Source organism: Phasianus colchicus, chromosome 2, assembly GCF_987193195.1.
Source record: "Phasianus colchicus chromosome 2, bPhaCol1.hap1.1, whole genome shotgun sequence".
NCBI classification, from domain to species: Eukaryota; Metazoa; Chordata; class Aves; order Galliformes; family Phasianidae; genus Phasianus; species Phasianus colchicus.
Genome location: NC_143437.1, coordinates 68610260 through 68633967, shown reverse-complemented (window position 1 = coordinate 68633967; position 23708 = coordinate 68610260). Strand labels below are relative to the sequence as shown.

General features: G+C 38.6%; 1 protein-coding gene across 16 annotated transcripts in view; it reads left to right on the top strand.

The window, feature by feature from the left end:
* The window catches only part of LIN28B (lin-28 RNA binding posttranscriptional regulator B), a 90715-nt gene that overhangs the window by 15124 nt on the left and 51883 nt on the right, over nt 1-23708 (top strand). The window lies entirely within an intron of this gene.

The following is a 23708-nucleotide window of genomic DNA, read 5'->3' as shown; positions in this document are numbered from 1 at the left end:
GAATTATGGGCCAAGCGTGGAATTAAATAGTAAATTTATTACATCATTGCAGTTCTGACTTTGTACTGACATATAAATGCCCTCTCACTTAGCTACTGCTATTTCGCTTTGTTGTTGTTGTTTAAACTGAATTAACAATATACTTAAATAAGAGCATTCTTCTTCCTGCTTTCTTCCCTTACCATCTTCCCTTCTTACTATGTTTTTAAGTAACAACATTGATCTTTGCAATTCTGTAAATTTACTTCATAGATAAATGTGTTTTTTTGTTTTTAATTTTGTTTTACTACATGTTATTGAACAGCAGCAATATTAATAAACAGATGCATTTGGAAACAGTGATATTCTTAGAGCTGTGAAAATGCAGAAGACTTGAACTGGATGATAACATGATGCATTTGAGTAATGCTAGGCATGGTGTGTTGTCTTATAATACAGTAGCTGTAGAAAATAATAAAAAATAAAAAAACCCCAGCACGGTAATGTGGAGTTCTCTGTTCTAGTTGTTTCCTCTCCCTGAAAGGATGCAGTTTTCTAGAGGCAGGATATATTAAAAGTATTTGTTGACACTTCAGCAACTTACAGTTTATCAATATTCTCAGGTTGTAGTGCAAAATGCAATGAAAAATGGCTTCTTTTACTGTGCATAGGCTGTGTGCCTCAGTCCTTTTGAGCATTCCTTAGAGATATGCCTCAGGGAATTTATTAATGTTCTGCAAGGGATTGCTCTCTGAACAAAGATACGTTCCTCACTTTTTTCTTTCTGTCAAAACCTGCAGTGTGCGTGAACTTCACGTTTACATTATCTTCCTTTCAGTTAGATTTTTTTTTTCTAGTTAAAGAGATGCAGAGAAGCAGCATCTACTTTGGTTCAGAATACATTTTAGATAATTTGTATTGGTGTACAGACTGCTGTGTGCCTGACCAATGGTGCCAGTAGCAGCCAGAGCATAAAAATGTCTGAAGAATCAGTGAAGTTATTTTACAGTGCAGCTTTTACAACAGAGTGGGTTGCTTGATAGGACCCTATTCTTATTAGCTTCATTCATTTGAAAAATTTGCTCATGTGAACTGTTCCTTTCAAGGCAAAGACATGAGTTTATTAATCTGTCGAAACAAAATATTGCTGTTAGAAACTGCTTTGAGAACAGTTCATCATTTAAGCACGCACACTGTTCTGTGTGCATTCACCCCTTCTGCAATGTTTCTAGCTACTAAAATGATGTTATAGAATCAGTCTGAGTAGGAAAAAAGAAGCCTTTACCTTGCTACAAGTCAGATTAAAGCTAGCTTGAAACCTGCAGCAATGTTTTTATTGCTTCATCTTTACCTTTTCTTGGTAAGGTTATGTTCAGTTTATGAGATCTTGCTGTGAGCAAGAACTACTTGGATGTTGAGTCAAAATTCTTGTAATAGTTTAAGCTCATTATGCCCAGTTTTTTGAGCTTGCAATGAATGATTTTTCTTTCTTTGTGGAGTTAAGCCTTGGTTGTGTGCAGATTGCAGTCGTGTTTTTGTAGCATCAATGCTTCACTAATTGCACAATTATATTGATAACTATTTTTAGCAAACAAGGCTTGTGTTGAAACCCCCTCTTCTTTTTCACTCAGTGAAAATTCTGTTCGTAGAACAGCTGCAGTACTGAGTTTTTAACTCTACCTTTTAAGTCCTTCCTGCAGCACTAACCATTGTGACTGATTTTCTCCAATCTACCTTTAGGTGGTTGTTACCCTTCTGGTAATGAAGTACCTGGAGTTAGATGCATTATTTCGGGCAGAAACATGTCAGTGATTATATATGGGCGTCTGCGTGTTTGTGCAATGTATATAAGGCATGTCTACAAACATTTACTCTCCTGCTCCCCCCTCCTCCTTCTCTTTTTAAAATAGCTCTCTTCTGATGGTTTATATTTTGTCATGCATTAAGGTCATTCAGTATGGTATAAAAATTACAAGTACCTAACTTTTGAGATACGCCAATGACAATGTGCACCTCACTGAATTTTGTTCGGAATTGTCATTTTGGACTTTTAATAGGTTAGCATGGAGTGAATAATATAGCTCACTTCTCTTTTATGATGAAATTCTGCACATAGTCATGTGTGAACAGCTCTTGCTAAATTTTTAGATGATTTCTTTGTCAAGGGGGTGAAACAGACTGGAGGGGGGAAGTGAGTGCAAACCTTTTGTTATGCTCATGCAAAAAGTCTATGCACTGCTGAGAACTCAGAAGAGTTTGAGCTTTGATAGAAGAAAAATGTTTAATTACATGTTCAAAATTGTACAAGCAACTTCAGTAAGTATAACTTGCTCAAATTTTGGCAGCACGGTGGAAATGCTGTGCATGTTTTTTATACATGTTTTGTATAGATCATGTTAGAAAATTTTTCTTTAAGCATGAAGCACGTATGTTAAAGATAACACTGAAGAGTAGGGTGCTAAATGTAAATAGATGGAATTAAATGTTGGTGAATTTCAAGGGCTGTAATTTCATGTTCTGAGAAATGTTTTCTCGGGATGGGGTGGGTTGATGAGTTTAGAACATGTTTTCTTGGACCTGACTATAGTCCAAATTCTTTCCACATTGAGAGTTTGATCTAGGATTTCTCAACTGGGACCTTAAACATGATCCTTCTTTGGGATCCTCTTTTATGAGATGGGGAGAGGAAGGAAGGGAGGAGCAGCAATGCAGGAGTTGGTGTATTTTGTTTTCTCATTAAAAGAAACGTGGCTGGTTTGAAATTTCTCACTTTCATCTGAACTTTCTTATGGTTGCTGCAAGCTACTGTTATTGCAAGATCTGATAACAATAGGAGACAACCTTTTTTTTTTTCTTGCAGTGAGTCTTCCTTACCTTTCTTACAGTGAACTGTACTGTAGTTTGTATGTTGTAAGTTTTGTTCTTGTATGTTACTGTTGCAAGTACCTGTAACAAAAGAAAGAGGGAAAACTACTGAGCCTGTTCAACTAAGACAGATACATAAGCAACGCCTAAAGACTCCAATTTGGCCAAACATTCTTTCTGATGATGAGTCAGATGCCTCATCTTTAAAGTCCTCATGATTTTAGCCACAGTTTGACTACTTCTAAGATAAGGTTGAACGTGGCATAATGCATTTAGCACTGACTTTTTCAATTTCTATGACATGTGACTTTGTGCTTTCACAAGAATGATTTCATTCATATATTTTCCATTACTGCATCATCGTGGTAGGAGCCTGCAAAAGCTACTTAGTTGTTCAGAGTAACTGGAAGTTCTGGGTGAGCAAGAGGGATCAATATTACCTTGCTGCTTGTTGTTAAATGTGACATAGCAGTGCCCCCTTTGAAGTGCAGAGGTCTCCATGCAGAGTCTTTTGTTCCAAACTTGACTTCTACTAAAGTCCAGGCAAGCCCAGTTCTAATCAAAACAAAAGTGACTAGCAGGATTTAGAGAGGGAAGCTGAGGAAGGAAGTGAATGCGGAGTAAACGTGTCTGCAGTGAGCACGTGTATCAGAGATCTGGCAGAGATGAGACCTACTCTGAAGACGTGTGTGTTCAGCAGACCCACCGCACGTAGAAGCTACGATGGGAGCTGGAGCCTCAGCTTTGGTGCCTCAGCAGGCGAGGCACAACACAGAGGCCTCTGTGTTGAAGCATACAGAGAAAGTTAAATTACGTGGACTGTGTGTTTGTGGTGCACTGCAGCACAGCATTGTTTGAGATTTATTTATTTATTTTACTCTTTGACTGCTAATTAGTGCAAGCCCTATGTTTTGAGTCCTATCTATGGATGCATAGACAGATGGCAAAATACTTCACTAAGAGCTTGAATATTTAAGACAGTTGACTGAGGAAACTTTTGGTATTGAAGTTATGGAATTGCCATCTGTGAAAATACCTTCCAGATTTCATCTATTTACATCTAAAACCAACGTTACAGTGCATTTTTATCTGCAGATATATATAGTACTTAAGTGAAAAGTTCCATTAAATCTAAATGGTTTGGGGCCAGATCAGATTTTGCTGAACAAATTTAAACATTGTGTTCGCAAGGAAAAATTATAAATGTTCTACAGACAGAGGCTTGCAGTGGAACTGTTTTATCTTACGAGAAATTTCCTTCTTTGACAAACAAACCCTTCCAGACCATGCTATCCTTTTCTTCAGGACTGAGGAAACTGTGCACAGGGGTTGGGGTGCTGGGAGGAAGAGGATATTTTGTCTGAGGCACAAACAGAAGATACCAAAGCAGATGTAGGAACCTAAGCTAAAAGGAAATGGAATTGTCAAATTGGGAAGGATGTTATCCTTACTTGTCCTAGTTTGCAGACAGATTACTGAGGTATTAAGCACATCTAGACCCATTCTGATTTTTGTTTTACACACTTGACAACTTATACTTCTGTCTAAGTGTTGTTTAACTTGTTGTCCTTAGGTAACCCATTCCAGTAAAGGCTGTAACCTTTCCCTTGTTACATCTGCGGAAGCAAAATTAGGCCCATGGAGTTTTCCAGAGATGTATAAAAGTGAATATAAACACTTAATTTAAGTAAGATTTTAGGAACCTAGGAACTGGAGAATAAAGACCATTTATGATGCTTCTCAAAAAAAAGGGTAGACTGTTTATGTTTTTCATTCCCTGCATTTAAGAGTATTTCTGCTGCTTTTTAAATCAGCTGAAAGCTATCATGGCTATTGTAAAGTTATTATAATCAGCTCTTATTAAGGGACAGATATTTTCCCTGGACAAGAAGCTTTTACTTGCTGGTTATCACTGGTAAAATAATGAATCCTTAAATAGCTTTGTATCAGTCATCACCTCTCCATGGTGGCTTGGGAGGTGCTTCTGATTGAATATATTTCGTTGGAAAAATTGGTGTCTAGAATTCTTCTGATTATTCTGATGGTCCTGACTTAAAATGAGGGTTAACTTCCTGGGAGATGGCTAGAGTGAATTCCAGATCCCCACCCCAGAGATGGCTCAGCTGCTTGCAGAGCAGCTGTGGAAACTGCTGCAAGTTTTACAGTCTGCTGTATTAAGGGAAACTGGCACTGATTTTGATTTTTCTTAACATGCAAAGCTGTAACATGCAGCAGGTCAGCAGCTGCTCTGCAAGCAGCTGAATTGTCTTTGCAGTAGCAGTGTGGTGAACAGGTGGAGGTTGAAACTCCTACAGCCACCCTTCTTGGCGGGGGTCCTACAGCCACGGTTTTACATTTGGCGGCGCTACTGCTTAAATAAGCTTCAGGAGCTTTTATAGCACTCTCCCTGTTGGGCTAGCATAAGTGTTTGTGAAGCTGTATGGTGAACAGGTTGGGGAAATGTTTTTCACATCTGATTCTCATCAGTTTTCATATCTGAGAAACCCCTTGCTTCCCATAGTTAAGTATAGGCAGTGCTGGCACTGTGGAAGGGTGGCCAGGATGCAAACAAAAGCAGTTATAAAGTTAAGGTGAAGGTACAGAAGTAAGAGTTCGAAGCCACTGTTACAGAAAAGTGAATGAAAGTGCAGTGTCCTCTGGTGCAAAATAGCAGAATTAGTATTATCTTCAGCAGTGGATGCAGTAACAATGGAAGTCTTAATGACTTCTCAAGAAAAATGGACACTGGGTACTGGAATGGGTACGAGTTGCTGAGTTCAGATCATTTGCACATTTTTTGTGAACTTTTTGTTTGCTTTTGTTTTTTACTATTTACAGTTAAGCTCTGACATTGAAATGTATTGAATGCAATTGTAAACAGAATTATTTTTAAAAAATGGGGAGTTTTAAGGTCATGACAATAATGTGTGTTTCTTTTATGAAACAGAAGTTAGACTGTAGGGCATGTTCATAATAATTTGGGTATATCTTTTTAGCAGATTAATTTCACCATAGCTCTTATTAGTTATGAATTCCTTCACAGTCTGAAAAATATAGCTTCCTAATTAGTTATCCTGTATGTATAACTTTGAAAGTTAAAGATACCAGTAATTTAACTCTGAGAGTGTTAAGTATATTTTGGCTCTCATGTCATTACAGTATTCAAGAAAATCACACATACTTCTTACTCCAAAGATTAGTGCTAGAATTACATTTCAGGAAGAAGGGCAGTGGGAGGTGTGTTTTGGGCTGGCTAGCATCATAGGCAAGTATTTTCACCTGTTATAATTATATCTGAGTGACTACGTGTACAGTCAGTATTTGAAGTGTAAGATTATGTAGATGAATTCATAAGTAATATTCCATCAAATACAGCATCGTTCATTCTGTAATAGCAAATATGAATATAGCCAATAGCAGCTTTCCTCTCAAAAATAATCTCATGCAATTAGTCATAGTAATTTACAGATATGCAGTGTTGAGGGATTTTTTTTTCCTAGATTGTTTTTATTAGAGTGCACTTGAGGCTACTTTGATATTTGTATTATAGAACCATAATGAATGAAAGTTATAAAGTCGTGTACCAAAATAAATTCTGGGTTGAAACTGAGGGTAAAAAAGGATAGTCCTTGTGTTCTGTAGGGAGAATATAACAAACATGAACATGGTTGTTTTCAAGTACAGGTGCCTTCAAAATCTCTTTATAGTGTACCTGTGCTATAACTTTTAAAGGTATTTCATTTTATAACTGTGTTTTTCAAGTTAGTAACCAAAATCTCAGTTGTTTTTATGAGCTTTTTGTAATAATGCCATGTTGGTAGAAATAGGGTATTTTAAAATGCCCCTTTTGACCACGTGTAGTATTTTCTCTATTTTAGACTCATTTTATTAGAAATATAAGAAATAGGTAACTTTCTTAATCTAGAATGTACCTGAAAGACCCAACCTGACTTCCTTAGACTTTATGAATAGACCACTGACTACTCCCAGTACTTAAAGAGAGGTTGCTGCTTTGTGCTGTTAAATTACCTGGTCTGAAACACACAGATTGTGCATTCTGAGATTTAGCCATTTGTTAAGTGAAGTGGAGTAAGATCAAAGAATCGCTCGCATTCCTGCTCACAGGCTGTCTCAGATATATATGTGTGTGTGTAAATATATGTATGAAGTAGTTAATACATTAGGTGAATGCAAATTCGAGAATGTTTTCAACAGCAGACAGAAACTCATCCTTAATATAATTGAATTGCTATATCCTTTCTTTTCTTGAGGAAATTACAGTGCTGATGGGCCAAATTCTACTCAGTCTTCTCATGTGAAGCAATTCCACTGACCTGTGAGACTTGCTCAATAAATTGGGCAGCAATAGAAGTGGATTTTAAGCATATCATATGAATGTTCTTACTGGAAGTATTTCATTCACATCCATTGGTTGGTTTTGTTTTGTTGAATGTGCGTAAGCATGCTTTTTTGCTCCAAGACTTGAGAGCCACATTGTGCTCTGATTTGTTCCCTGTACAGCGCCTAAAATGTAAACTGGGGCCTGGTTCAGTTCTGTTTAATCAAAAGCTAAATTATACAGCTTAATGTAATGTATATACGTGAACTTGACAGTTCTGTAACTTGTACGTAATTTTCACACTAAGCTATTTTTGGTAATGTGATTGTATAATATTTAATGTCTTGCATAGCTAAATTGACTTACCCACCGCTCTGTCAAGCTACTTCAATACAAAATTCTTGGGCTGATTGTCTTTCTAACAATTTATTGAAAAACTGTTCAGTCCCAAGTCTTCCCATCGTAGGAGGAAAGTGTGGTCAAATAAATATGTGAAATGCTCTGGTTTTAAAAAGAGAGCCCTTACTATGTGTGCTCACAAGTTCTGTTGAAGGGGAATTAAGTTCACTCATTCAGCTAAAGCACCTTGGAATCTTGAACAACTATTCAGTAATCCAGAGAAATTTGAGGCCACCCAAAAATCAGAGGCTCTGGTCTTATGATTTCTTGCAGGGCTAATAGGATGCAGGAGGTGCTGGAAAAAAGATTCTGAAAAACTTTATAACTACAGCACCTGTTCACAAGAAGGATGGGAACCCTCCATGGGTTTCTCCAGCACCCCTTCAAACATGCAGATCCCCTGCCAGACGTAAGGGTGGGCACTGACTTACAGAGAAATAGCTGAATCCCTTTTCGGAGATTTTCGGAGAGGTGGGAGTGGGTAGTTTGGGAGTATAATATAGTCCTCAAATTTTTGTGAATGCATTTAGTCAAAAAGTTTCCATTTCACCACAGTGTTTAATAGTTCTCCTCTGCAGTAATTAAATTCTCATTTGGCTATGCCAAATGTGTTTTGTTTGTCTGCCCCGTTGCTTCTGTGTTAGTTAAAGAAAGCATGTAACGTTTTTAATAGATGTTTTACATGCATCAGAATCACTTTTGCTTAATGATTTCACTTAGGGTGTTTTGTTACAAAACTGTTTTATGGTTAGGAAATGTAGGGTGGAAGTTAACCCTGCAATGTGGAGACTGAACGCATGGTTTCTTATATGTGAGAAGTTTATGTGTCTGTACTGTGGATGTTAATTTTAAATAACAGGACATTGAGCAGTGCATCCTGAGCATTGTATGTGCTTCTGGTCAAGAAATTAATGCAACACAGAAACAAAGTTAAAAGTAGAATAACTTGTTTGTTTTTAACTGGCTTGAGGAATTAGTGATTAACAAAAGACAAACATTAATAGTAAGGTGATCTGGATTAAAGGCAAATACGTGGAAAAAGAGAGTTCACTTGTTTTTGAATTCTGCATGTCACTGTTGACTTTATCAGCACTATGCATGCAAAAATAATTGTGGGATTGGACGGTAGGTGGTAAAGAGCAAAAGATTTTAAGAGGAACGCTTTCAAGTTGAAACTTGTATTCAGGATTTTCAAACAGAAATATGGTACTTAATTGGATGACAGATTTTTATCTTCTTTTGAAATTTTTTTAATCTTGTTTTGTGTTAATTTGAGTTTCTGCTAACATTTAATGCAGCAGTAAATACTATAGCTTCCCTTTTATTTGCATGAGCAAGTAGTTCTCCTGGGCTACAGACCATTATCTGCATCAAGAAAGAAGACTACCAGATTCTCCTGGTAGCAATGCCACCTTTGTCTCAAGAAGTTGTTTGGGTTTGTTTGTTTGTTTGTTCGTTTGTTTCTTTAAAGCGAAATTTAAATATGATGATCTATCCAATAGGAAAATGTTTTAAATTATTTAAATTCAAAACATTCAGGTTGAAAAGGTTCCATTAAATTTGATCTATTTCTATATATTTTCATTAGAATTTAGCAAAGAACTTTGTACAAAATAAAAATGTATTTTCTACTTGATATCTTGCATTCAGTGATTGTATAACATTTTTGCAAGACAGCAGTATACTCTGAGCAATATAATATTGTAGCTGGTGGATTCTTTTTCCTTAAAGAATTTTTACATCAATCTTAATTAAGCGATTCTGTGTTTCTGGGGTTTTCTTCTATTTTTATGTCAGTCATCTTATTCTTTTGCTATAGCAGTTTATTTTCAACTGAAAATGATTGCAGTCTTACTGCAAACTGATAGCCAACTCCATCCATGCTTACATGGATTTACTGCTATCTTTCCTCACACAGAGGAATGGTCATCTGAGAAAGAACTGTCATTTAATTGGGAACAACCGTAAATGGACCAAGGTTAGACTGTTAAAATGGCTACAGTTGAAGCAGTGTTCTTCAAAAACTATTTTAGTGTTCACTGCTTGATAGTGTACTCAATGTTTAAAATTTTGTGATCTATGTATTAATATTTATTTATACATGAGTCTGTTTCTGTCAGTACTGCTCTCAATAAAACAATACTTTGCTTAGTTACAATTTGTTTTCCATGTGTCTGTAATTTAATATAGATTCTTTATTAGTAGTATGAACCTCTTAGAAAACAAGAGAGCTAAAACAGCTTTGACCACAGTTGATGTCATGAAATGTACCTATGGTATATTATAGTTTCTTGAAAATTGAGGCAGTAGGCATGAAATAATTTAGTTGTCTTGTAGTATTTTCTGGTTTTAGGACAATGAATATAATCTACATGGTAAATTTTTAAGAATTGGTAAACCTTTGCTTAGTTTCTGCTTTGTCCTCCCTCCTTCTACCTGACTTGCATTTTAAAAGTACAGCATACTTTAGGAATACTTCAAGGTCCAGTTGTTGCTAATATTAAGAGAGTAAGTGTTGAGCCTCGTGAAATCGGTGGCAGAGCGGTCAAGAAGTTACTGTAAGAAGTTTGTCAGGAAAAAAAATCCTTGAGAAAGTTTTGTTTGGGAGATCAGATGCATTTATCTGATCAAACTTTTCTAAGTGAGGTTGGTTGTGGTTGACTTTTGTGTATGCCAACTATCATTCAATATAGATGGTTTTTACTAATGTCTGCTAGTGTTTCACAACCTTTAAAATTATCCCAAAGGTAATTATATAATAGCAAATGAAGTACAGTATATTTGAATAATACAGTCATTTGTGGAAACTAGATTTTTATGAATTTACCATGTTACTGAATACTCATCTAAATTTCATGTAGCACATTAAGCTGAAAAGCACATTAAGAGAAATGTGACTGCTTTTATTTACACCTTACATGACTGAAAATATTCCACTGACTTCCTTTGTTTCTTTTCACCAGGGTCTTGGTTATTTTAAGTATAGCTTTGCAATTCTATGGACAAGTTGAAATTCCTGGCATTTCAGGTCTGAAAGAGGATTAACTTGAAGATATTTATTTAACTAAAAATATGTAAGAGAATAAAGAAGTATACAGGTCTGTGGTTTTTTTTCCACAGAAGTTAACATGTAGAAAGCTTGTCATTGTTTCCCCCTTCCCCTGCCCCACCCCCCCCCCCTTTTTTTTTTTGAACTTTTAAATGGGTTGGTATTTAATTTGGAATTAATCTGATTTATTTGAATTTTTGATAGTCTTACGCATTGTTCCTGTGTGCACACTTGCATGTAACTGTCACGCAGTGTAAGATGAAGTACAGAAAAAGCAAATTATCTGCTTTTATTTAATCTGCATGAAAGTCAATTTTGAAACAAATATACATGCTAAATGTGTATGAAATATAGTAATCTTCACTTCCTTTAAAAAAGATGTTGGAAAATATTGCTTATGTTATTGTAAAAGACGTACTCATACAAAATATTTTGTGGGAAAAGAGCTACTCAGATTTTGAAGTGTTCAGTTTCCATCATTTGAACAATTTTATAAAAAGCTTCATGGTAACAATGTTATTAAAACATTACTGTCACAGAGCTACATTCAGCCTTTAAGAAATCAGAAAAATGAGTGGATGTGCAAAGTAAAAAATACTCACTATGAATTAGTACACGATCCCTTAAAAACAAGGCTTCTGTGAATACCTTTGTCTTTTACAGCATTAGTGCCTATTTCAAGAAGTATTTTTAACAATGTAGGTCAGTTTGGGTTGTGCCGCATAAAGGAGTGGCAGAGACCGATGCTTATTGTCACAGCGGTCTTTAGATTTGTCAGTCCCCTTCTGGATCAGTGCATTCCAAATCCGCGTAATGAGGATCCAGAAGAGGCCAAAAATACAGATTCTGAGTCTCAGTTTTTCTACTTGCTGTCAAGATTTGCCAGTCAGCTACTGACTGCTGTGCTACTGTTGGTGTAGATGGATGAAAGAAAGCCTTTGGTCCTGCAAGAAATTCTGTATTTTCTTCTGTTCTCGGTGTTCTATTTATCATGGGCTGAGTTGGTAATATCCAAGCAGTGCAGGTTGCCTCTGACAGCATGGAAGTGGTTTGTGTGGGGCTGCTCTGTAGCGAAGGGGCTGCAGGATAAAGGCTGTTAGCACCTCTGTTTAAAACACCCATGAATGGAGGCTGCAAAAATGTGGGCTTTTTTTTTCTTTTTTTGGTCTGAGATCATTGCTATGACCTGTCAACAACAGCAAACCACTACCAAATACAAGGAGCAACACAACTGCAAATTCTTTTGTTGTCAGCTGCGCCTTCGTAAGAATTAATCCATCAGTTGATGGGAAGACAGAGGCGATCCCAATCTGCTTTTTCCTGCCAGCAGCCAAACAGGCAGGCAGACGGCTGTGTTTTTGCTTTTAACGAGCAATACGACTCCATTACCAATGTTAACGTCTAGCTGGAGGAATTCAGCTATACTAACCAAACGGGCACTAGAAGTGAGGCGGATTCCAGCTCTGTGGCCGGGCAGCCCTGCGCGCTGCTTCCCCTCAGGGCCGCGGGCCTGAGCCTCCTTAAGGGTCGCCCCGTGCGGTGCAGGGGGGGCACAGGGCAGGAATTCGCGCCCTCCTGGCTCAGGTTGCAGCCCTCCTGCTCCAGCCGGGGTCAGGCTGCTCGCCACCGTGCGCTCCTCGGGCCATTTGTAACTGCTCCTCTGCCTGCAGCTAATGGCGCTGCTGACTGATGGAAAAGATTCCCAGGTTTTCTTTTTATTAGCCTCTTAACACGGCCTAAATCGTTTCTTAAAAGAAAATTAGCACGTAGCACAGAACTGGAAGTGTGGTTTAATATCTTTGAGAATCTAAATGGCGGGGCGTCAAGGTACAGCAGCTACAGCCTGACGTTGTCCAAAGGGGCCGTGCCGCTGGAATTAATGGATTTACTGCTGCTCATTCTTTTTGGAGCCCTAAAACCTGAGCTGTCTGCCCGCTGCCACTGGCGAGGCACACCTTTTCCCTTCTGCACAGCCAGCTTACAGCCAGCCGCTGAGCAAATCAATCTATTGACAGCGCCAACTGAAGACATGGCCAATAGCTAGCAGCGCCTTCGTGACTACCTCCGTTTATTTCCCATTGGTTGCCGCTGCTCGCGCTAGCGCTTACCGCCACGGTAGTGTCTGTGTATTTTAGGGTCTGTGGAAGACGTGAGCTGGGCTTGGGGCTGCCGGTGCGGTGTCCGTGCCCCGACCCGCCGGGCTGCCCACCAAGATGGCGGCGGCAGGAGCGCCCTGTGGCTCCGGCTCTGACACGGACACCCATGGGGCCTAACCCCGGCCCGGGGCGGCTTTTTGGCATGCGGGCCTTGAGCGGCTAGCGCCAAGTTTTGCTCTCCCTGCCCCCTTCCCCGGCAGAAGGGGAAGAAAACACTTCTTTTTCTTTCACTGCTGTCGTCACGTGATTTCCCTTCGTCAGTCACGGGGGGTGGGGGGCGAAGGTGAAGCGGAGCGGGGCGGGCGGGGGAGAGGCGATGCGGCGTTCCTGCGGCTCGGCGCTCGCCGGCTCGCGTGCTCGCGGTGCTCGCCGTAACGGCCGCTCGGCTCGAGGCGCGTTCCCGCGCCGCTGCGTCAGGCGGCTCCGCGGCGCTGTGCCGAGCTTTGAGGGGAGGAAAGATAAAAAAGCAGAAAGAAACCCGGCTTTCCCTACCACCTCGCCTCTACCTAGTGCCGGGGAGGCCGAGCCACCCACCTAGCCCCGCCGGAGAGCAGCGATAAGCGCGTTTACGGGCGGGGGGATGGTGCCGTCCTTTTTTTTCCTCTCTCTTTTTTTTCCTTCCCCCCCTCCCTTCCCCGTTCACATTGAAACCTACTTTGAAGACGCCAGCACAAGCGCCTTTTCACGAGCGTATGAAACCAGAGAAGGGCTACGTTCGTTGGAGGCTGTGTGGATGTTCGGGGAAAAAGAAGAATGCTCAAGGCAGAGTTAAATGTGGATAACGAAAAAAGTTAGAAATTTGGTGATTTTTGCAGCAGATAGGTGGATTTTCCCCTCTTCGTGGTTGAACTGAACGTTGTAGCCAGGAACTTGCCGTGTTGGAATATCTGTACTTAAACAAGTATTCAGAATTGTAAAACACTCGTTTTTACCAAAGAACCGGTCAATTTTGTTATAACTTTTAAGCTGTTGCCCCTCACGGCTTAAAATTTCTCTTCAATTCAGTTCCAGAATGTTGTAACATGACAGCACAAAGGAGGGCTTTGCAAAATATCCAGCAGAATTATCTGCCTTTGTTTGTTTTGAAGGAGAACACAGTCCCTCATGCTACAAAGTCATTCAGAAAGATTAATGATTGTAGGATTCCAATCTTGCAAACCCTTGTTCTTTGAGAGAAGAACTGTTCGTGTAAATAAAGGTTTCAAGATTAGAGCCTTAAATGCAACTTTTATAACTTAACCCCTTAAAAAAATGGTCTGCTTCAGCCTGGCCTTGGGCAAAATTTCACATGGACTCAGTGGGATTTTTTTTGTCCTGTAGAAGGACTATAATTTCACTGGTTTTTGTTGTTGTGGTTTTTATTGAGGAATTGCTAGTCTGTTAGTTCTTTATTTTTAAAAGTAAGGAAGTGTATGTATATATATCTAGATTTCACATATCACATTTAAAATGCGTACATTCATCATCAACAGTTCTGTAAAGGAAGTATAATGAAGCAATCTTCATTAGTGTCTCAGGATGCTGGTTTTTTCCATCTGTGTTCATGAGTTGTGTAAAGCTGTTTTGCAAGTTCTCCAGTTGTAGTTTGTAATATGTTAGTATGATAGAAAAATCCTTTTTATTTTATGTTTGAAAATTTAAAAAAACGTATTTTCTGGCTTTGAGTAGTGTGTAATGATTCACTGCTCTGGGGTAGAGTCTCCTGTGGAATGAGTTTGATGTAATTCCATTGATTACAATAAAATTGTGTCATTTGCTACTTCCTCCCCAGTCAGCTCTCTGTAATCTCATCTGTTCCTTCTGATTACATTTTTATTTGCAATTTTTTTAGATACATGTGTTACCAAGGGAGTTTGTGCTGACAGATCCCTAGGCTCCTTCTGGTTGTTTCAAAATACACTAGTGCAGGGATTAAAGGTTGCCTTACTTGTATTGTTAGATTCAAATAGGTGACATGCTTTGTGAATGTGTTGATCAAGCAGAGGTATTTCATGTTTCAGATGCAGATGATTTTACCTTGGGTTTCTGTAGTTTTGATTAATTCATGTATGGTGCAGATTTTCAGTTAAATGTACGATGTTTTTACTACACATGTTGGATAACTGGAATATTTAGGTAACGTTACCTTTAGAGTTGGCAACTTATTTTAACCTTTCTTTGTAACCTTTTTTTTAATGCTGATTTTGAACATTGCTTTTACAATCTCCACAGTGGTAGAAAAGCTTTTAAAAAATCACAAATCTCTGAGAGTGCATTGTCACTCCATTTGCTGGTGCTTTAATGATATTTTGGTTGATACATGTCCAGGTTTTTTTTTTTTTCATTCCCTTTTTTGTGAGTCCCAGAAATATGCTGCAAGATTATTTGTAAATAAATTAAGCCTCTCTATTAATTTTGAAAAAAAAAAAAATAGTGGCTGAAGATACAATATTGTTTTAGGGTTTTGTTTTGTTTTTTTTTTCGGTTTGGTTTTTTTTTGTTGGTTTGGTTTTTGTTTCATTTGGGATTGGTTTGTTGTGGTTTTGGTGAGTTTCTGGTTTTTAATTGTTTAGGTTTTGGTTTGATTTTTGTTTTGATTATTTTTGTATTTATTTCTCCCCTTGGACAAAACCTGTGTGTGTTTCATTATTGCCTTAAACCATCTCACTGTAGACTTACACTAGAAGAAGCAATCCCACCCCCTTCCTCTTCCACGTGTTCATGCTCTTGTGTCAATTCCAGTGCCCTGTTCAGCAGCAGGAGGAATTACAACCCATTGCTGCTTGACCTGAAAAAGAGTCATTCAGTTTGCATTTTTAAATTTAATTTGTATCAGCAAGCTCCTAGGATTTTCCTTTAGTTATACAAAGACTTGAGCTAACTTGAGGACAGCCGTGGATGTATGCAGTTTGAAAGAATGCCAAATGCTATTGTTCCACTTGTTTTCGGAGCAGTGGCAGAGTGCAGCTTTCAAGGCAAAATTATATGGGAGGACTTGTTTACGTGAACTTTGTTTTGTTCTAGTGGTTAAACTCACTAAACTAGGTAAAAATGGCAATTCTTCTGAATCATGTTTTGTACAAAAGAGTTCCCTTTGCGACCTACTGGAAGAGTTGGAGGAATTAAAGTCTTGGGAGAGGACCAGGGGCTGAGCAAGTCTGCTCATGGAGGGATCTTGCAGAACCTCTGCCCTTCTCGTGCCTCCTTAGAAAGAGGCACTTGTAGTCCAGTCCTGTAAACATTAGGAATGTCTATTTCTGTAAATTTTTTTAATAGAAGTATTTGTGATAGATGTTGCCCATGGCAAAAGGAAACTCAAACTTGTGAATGCCTGCTCTCATATAACTAGCAGATGCAACTAAGCTGTTTCCCTTGAGTGTTTATGTTGTTCGCATAATATTAGAGCCAGGCTCAAGTTAAATTCCCTTAGTCTACATGCTTTAAACTGTCCTTTTAAACCACTAGCACCATGTCAAACAAGCGAACATCAGCTTCCTTCCTGATATCTAAGCTCTGAAGTGACCTATGTGAACTGAAGTGTTTTTAAAGAAATACTTCTTAGGCACAGGTACATCTTTGCCAGTAATGGTATTTATGTAGTGCTGCACAGCACTGTTTCTCTGTGCCATGCCTACAGCGTTATGTCTCTTTCACTGCACTGCACTTGGCTGATGATCAGGATGCTGAACCGAGTTGTGTGCAGGTGTGCCTCGTGCAGCAAGTTGCAGGGTGGATTCTTCAACTGTGAGAGTAGGTAGGACTGGTTTCTGCCCATGAGATTCAAGCTGCTGTATAAAAAGCATCACATGCACGTTAAAAGCTGTTAGCTGTTATTCCTCAGCATTGTCTGTGCCATGCCACCAAGTCAGCAGAGGAAGCCACTGCCTGTCTGGCAGCAAACAACCTCCTGAGCCTAGCAGGGAATGCACAGCCACTAGCAATGGAGGGAATAAGAGATTTGGCAGCTCTTGTCCCCGCTGCTGACACCACTGGGGAAACTGCTTTGTGTGGCTGGTTTTAATTGATAAAAAGGATGTCCTGTGCTTGTCATGCACAGGTAGACCACCGCTGCTGAGTGGATCCTGTAAGTGAAACTCTGTGTTAATAGCATTTGATTGGAACCCTACTCATGAAATGGTCTTTCATGTATAAAATTACATATGGGTTCAGTGTGTAACTGCTCTTCCTGTAGGTGCATCTAAGTATTTATTTTAGAAAGAAAAATTGGCATAAGCCATTAAAAAAAATACATTCAGCTACAGCTGAATTACAAGCTACAGCTTGTAATTATAAGAAAATTGTTAAACTTTTCAGTAACATTTGGTTATGGCATAGGATATGGTTTGATTAAAGTCACTTGGAACTTTCTGTTGCGAACAGTAATTTGTGTGCATTGTGCACTGATGTTAAGTACCCACTCCAGGTGGATCACAGCTGTGAACAGTTACTTTAATGCAGGGCTAACCAAAAGAGGTAGGACTATTTCTGACACACAGATAAGAAGGGGGGGGGGGGTTGGTGTATGTCAATGTTGAGTCTGTTATAGCAAATTGAATGACTTGGTACATTATTCAAGCAAAGACTGATTTAAGTGAGCAAAATACAGTTTATCTTTATTTGTACATTGTTCTTCAGGTTGTTATTGATTTCCAAATTTCAGATATTTAGAGTAAGTAACCACAGTGACATCAGCTGTACACAATTTATCCTGTCTTCATTTACTGGGGGAGGATGCAGTGAAACAGATGAAAAATTTAATGCAAGAAAGCAGCTGTTTATAAGTGTATTTTTAAGCTGTGAAAGCCATGTTACATATAACACTGACTATAAAATATAAATTTAATTTCCATGTGAAAGGTATTTGTATAGCACAGGCATTACCTTATTATTCCAAATGATTCAATATCTAGATTTTCTCAGCAAAAAATGTATGAATCTCTAATTGTACAAAGAAGAAACTTCATAAATTATTTTGTCTCCATCAGCTTAGCAATTGTGGGTCAGCATTTTACGATGAATTCCTGATTTCTTTATCCTTACTTCATAAGCACTCCTGGAAACTTTGTGAGGTTGATGAGAAGGCTTATTTTCTTCACCACCTATTTTAAAATTCTTGAAAGTGATAAGGAAACCTTACCTCAGTTAGAGCTGAGCAAAATGCTTGCTGTGCTGTAGGCATTTTTGCAGGCTTTCCTTCATCTTCTGAAGGTGCCCCTCCTCCATTTTGTTTTTGTTTTCCACGACTTTTCTGGTTATGCTCTCTCTCTTGACCCCTCTGTGTGAGCTTGCAGCCACACAGGACACTGGCAGGATCGGAGAACACTACTGTTGAATTAAAGAGTGAGTGCACAGTCAGGAAAGAGGCTGCCAAGGTAGCAGGAAAGTGAGAGTCTCTTATTTATCCTTAAAATGACATCCTTAAAATGAAATCTAAAACAGTGCTTTTAAGCTAGGACTTGAGGTTTTGTACAGATTATCAAAGTTTTAGTACTGAATAATAGCAAGGCTATTTGTAAAAGATCACCAAGTAGTTTATGTGTTCAGTGTAGTTTTTGGTTTTTTTTTGTAACATCTTTTGTGGTTTATTATTGCAATCCAGAATAATAATAATAATTAAAAGCAATCTATCTGAAAAGGTAACCAGGCTCTAAATTGAATGATTATTTCATTTCCAATTTTGAATTTTCTACAGCTTTCCAACAGTTAAGGTAAACTCTTGAAAAACATGACACCAATTTAGATACTAATCATTCCTTTCGAAGAAATGCCTTTTATTAACTCGCTTTTTCATCCACAACTTGAAGTTAATTTAGTCTCTTGTAATAGTGGCATTTAAAAACCTTCTACTGTCATAATTAACCTATTTCTTGGCATTAGTAATTTGGGCTCTGTGTTCTGTAGAGCAGTGCATTCACTTAGAAGTATCTTCTTCTTATATCCTTTTTGTGATAAAGTGTATTTACACCTTGCCATCTGAGAAGATGAGCGAGCTGTTTCAAGTTGTTTTAGAGAGAGTTTCTTCAGCTGAACAGGAGAAATGTACATTTCTCTTGTCCTTGAATCTCTGAAGTCACATTCATCTTTTGTCTGACTTTCATCTTCCCTTTGATAGGATTTTAGAACCACCATTTGTTAACCATGTCGGCTACCTGAATGCCAGGGAATGTATTGTGAAGTTAGCATTGAATTTCCATCTTTATCAGTCATGAGTTTCCTGGTACAGTGCAATGAGGCATTCACAAATTCTGTGAAGCAGGCATGGTATCTGTTCCTAGAATCAATATCTTGAATACTCTGTTGCAATGACTTATAAATAAGCTTTTAATAGGAAATAAATATATTGCATTAGTTTGCTATTTTCTGTACGTGTCAGTCTGCTTTTTACAAGTCTTGACTGTGGATTCAGTTTCTTGATAACTGCTTGTGGATTATGTTTAAAAAGCTATGCAGATATTTCTGAGATCAAGAGGCAAGACAGGATTGCTGCTGAGCTGTGCTCACAGACACTAGGGCACAAAAGGGCACAGGTTCTTGCTTAAATTAAGGCATGGATGATCTGAATGTAGTTGCTGCAAGCAGCTGGCTGATTTCTAGCAGAAAGTCATCCTTATTTACCAAATCAGTGCTATTCTGCAGGCATTAAAACTGCATCTAGCACAAAGAAAGCAGGAACAAGCTGAGACAGTGGCATCTCAGCCTCCACGCTCTGTGAAGAGTAGCATGGTATTCCTTACCAGTTTTTCCTCTCTACTGTGTCAGGCACACCTGGCAGAATAGCAGGTGCTCATCATCGTTCTGGTCAGGAGTCTGAGCACAGCCAAGCTGCCTGGTGGGGAGAGATGGGAAAGGATGGAAGGTCATCAGACAGATGCTAGGTGATGCTGTGCCACTTTGCTCCAGAGCCAGGGAATGACCCTCACTGGGTGTGTATATGACTGTCAGCAGATGTAGTCAGGAGCTCGGGATAAGGGTATTTTTATTTAATTCATTTATTCCTTACCTTTCTGATTAATAATAGAAGATTGCAAAGATAGCCTGTGGATATTCTTGTTTCCTTTCCAAAAGGATTAGGTAATAGTAAATTATAAACAATATGGAGTCCTAGAGTGGGTGAGTAAACCCATGCAGGGCTTAGTCTGTACTTGTTTAAGGATAGCTTTGCAATAGATTTACTCCGTGCGAGTGGGATAGAGGCATTTGGGAAGGTAGTGCCATGCTGCTTTTTGTCAGCTGTGTGGTTTTCTATTGGTTTGAACCATGGATGAAACTGTCCTCAGTTGCATATTGCTTGGTATGATTGAGTGAAGTACTTATGCAATGTGGGAGGTAACAGCAGTTCACTAAGTACACATGCAAATGCCATGTGTGGATGCACTGACTCATGTTAATGTAATTACCTCATTGTAATTGAGTTAAGTACAATTGATTTAACAGTAGTGAAGATGAGCCCACAGTTACAGTCTAAAATGTGAGTTCATATTTGATCTTCAAGGTTTCTGATATCTGCAGGAGGTTTCCTTTGTAATATAGTAAATGTAAGACATGCTTAACTTGAGCCATACCCATGGTCCAAGTGGAACTTACTCAGGACGGTGATTTTTCTTCTTGTATGTTTTCAAAATCCTGGGTGAGCTATAGGTAATACACATTTTGTAGTGGGAGAAATCAGCACATTGTGTGTACAGCACTGCTCTGTCTGTAGGCTGTTTGGATACTGATTAGTATCTGTGTGATTTTTGGGGGGGAGGGGAGGAGTGAAATCTCATGGCAATAATTTTTAAGACCTGTGATCCAGTGCTTAGTAATTGTGACATTTTTCTCAGAAATGTTTTTCATTCCTGCTTTATATTTGTTTTTAGCTACTAAGAAGCTCAGCTCTTTACTGAGACTTATGCTGATGGTAGTTACCATCTCTGATTCAATATGCTAGCATTTGCTAATCCGCAATGTTAAGTTAAAGCAGTGGCTTTGTTAGTGGCAGTGTGAAGGTGATAGGAGAAAGGGACAGAAAAGAATGAGCATTTTGATTCATCTGCTGTTGAGTAATGAGGTTAGGACATTGTGTCAGATATGAATTGTATGGAATTGGTATATTGATACAAACATTCTCCAATGAAATGTTTTTACATTGAAAATCTCTTGTCTCGAGAAGTCTGTGCTTCTCTTCATGATTATTGACAGAAGGATTTTCTTAGAAATTCCAGATTTTCTGTGAACTGTTCAACCCTTTCCTTCTGAATTCTTAACATAGTTTATGACTGTTTTAATGAGATGGCCACAAAGAAAAACATTTTAAAATTGTCTTTGTTTATTAAACTTCATCTGTCCTTTAAAGATTCAAGTGACTGGTACTCTGAAGTTATGATGTGACAGAGTTTAGCCTGTTTAGGACAGCTGCAGCAGAAGGAACAATCTTTAGTCTTTTTGCACTGGCCCAGGGTCTCTCATGAGACAGTCAGGCAAGCTGTACCTGTTTGAAAGTGTTATCTGTAGAGCTAATTTCGTGTGGTGTAGCTGCTTAAACTGATGATGACTCAGGTGAATGCTAGAGTTGGGTACACAGTGTGGAGGAAGGAATTGCATCTGGAGCAGGGAAGAGCAAAATGGAGTGACTCCCTTTTACTGAGAATGTAATTACTTAAATTAAAAATGACTTTAATGAGTTTACATGAATAATTCTAGTATCTTACTTTTACTGTCAGTATAGAAATAGTTTCTGAAACTAGGTTGCCTGTATATATCTGCAGAGATGTATGTCCCTATCATTGTCCATGTGTAATCCTAGAAATTTAGTAAGATACTGTAGATTCAAGCTACTGTATAAAAGTCAAGCATTCTTGTTTCATGAGCAGTTAGTTTGTTATTTTTACTTCTATTTTTAAAAACCAGAACATCATATTTAACCAAAAAACTTCTGTGGGGACCTTCTTGTAATGGAGCAAAAGCCAGTAGCATCCGAGTGTTACAAGCAGTTGTGGGTAGAACATGTTGCAGTGTAAAAGGTAACTAATATGTGCTATAAATCTAAACACATTATTAATCATATTTCAATTTCTTTATTAGAAATTCTTGTCAAGCTCTGACGTTGAAGCATGTTAAAGAAGCTAAAAATATGCCTGGTAATTAGAATACGACTGAGTCAGAAGGTTTTCAAGATTTGGGGGCAGGCTGTATCAGGAACTGTGCAGCAATACCATCTGAGGCAGGAAAAGCACATGAAACAGATGTAGCAAATGTTCATATACGTACCAGGTTTTTAATATAGTAGTAGGTAAAGTTTTTCAGATCTCAGAGGAGCATCACTGATCGCCATCTTTCTAGTAGTAATAGTGTCAACTCTGAGATGTGGTGAATGAATCTCCTTTTGGCTCAGTGGAGGTTTGGAGAGCTACTGGAGTGCATAGTTAGTACCATGCCCTTTTCACCAGGCAACAAATGACTGCTGCTGGTTTTGACTCTGAATGTGATACTTTCATTCTGTGTGGTATCAGTGAAGGAGCGATGGTAGAAACCCCAAAGATTGGATAAGTGAGAGAGAGAGAGAGAGAGAGATCTGTGATTTAAGCATTTCTGAGTCCATTTGCAGTACATGTTTTCCATGATGGCAAAATCAAGGAACATTTTCAGACACTCATTTTCCATCTCTATCATCTCAGAAGTAGTGCAGGGGGATTGTTAGTTTTTAAAAGCTACACCTAAGGAACAGCAGCATCCCACAAATCTAAATCAGCATAAATACATGGAAGAAGGAGGCAGCAAATCACAGGCAAAGCTGTGAACTCTGTGAAGTAGCTTTGCCTGCACAGAGCTGGGTCTTCCAGTTCTGGTAAAACAAGATATCTGGAAATTTTTGACTAAGGACAGACCTTAACAAATACTGCAGTATAGTTCTAACAGCACAAATCAGGCCTCATTTTTAATGTGTAAGCAAGCTTTTCAGTCGGTTGAGATTATGTTGATTAAGGCTGAAAATGACACTACTTGGCAGTGCATGGGTATCTGTTTGGTAGTTTATTGTTCAACTCTTCTAAATCTACACTTGAACTGAAAACGTGAATGCTTTAGTCATCTTCATTCTTGCCTATTCAGCTGTTCTAGTTTCAGTGACTTACAGGAGAGGGAAGCATGGGATGTGGAGAGTCATGCATCCTGCAGCCCTGTGTCTGTGGCCATGGTACCTCTGTGCATTTTGGTGTCCTAACTGTCTGCCAGGAGCTCTTCTCAGAAAACTCTTTCAAGTTTCTCATTGTTAGCTTCAGGGACTTGATCCTATGGAAAGAAAATCTGAGTGGTTAATCAAACTAATTTGTGTTAACTTTAAAAATCCTAACTTTCTATTTTCTTATTAATTTGTCTTAAAATTTGTTATCTCAAAAATATCTTACCAGTCTACGGAGCAGTCATTTATGCACCTGATTAATATGAAGGTATTTCTTGGATGAAATATTCCTGTGTCCACAAAACAAAGCCAGCCATAAGAAGTCCTACAATGTATATGAGCTGCAGAAACTTCACAGGTGACTAGCCATAAATGTGAGCTTTCCTTTTTTTCTTAACGACTATTTGCATGACTTAATGGTCATTTCTAAGTGATTTGGGGGATACAGAAGTACTGTGTAGCTATAAGGAGAGAAGCTGTTTTGTTGATTTGTTCTTGAGAGCCATGGTGTGGCCACAACCCACAATTGTGCAATGCTGCACAACCAGCCAGCTGTTTGTGCGTGGTGAGCAGCTCATGTAGTCTCGTGTGCACCTCTGTAGTCATGGTGTTCACTAACACTAAAAGCGGACGTGTGAAAGTGTGGTTGTCTTCTCCATGCTGCATTGCTGTGATTGGCTTCTGGGATTAGTGCAGTTCTTAAGGGATAAGGCCATTAGTAGTGTATTTTTAAATTGTTCAGAATGTCGAATAGATGTATTGGGTTACATTTGTGAACAAAAA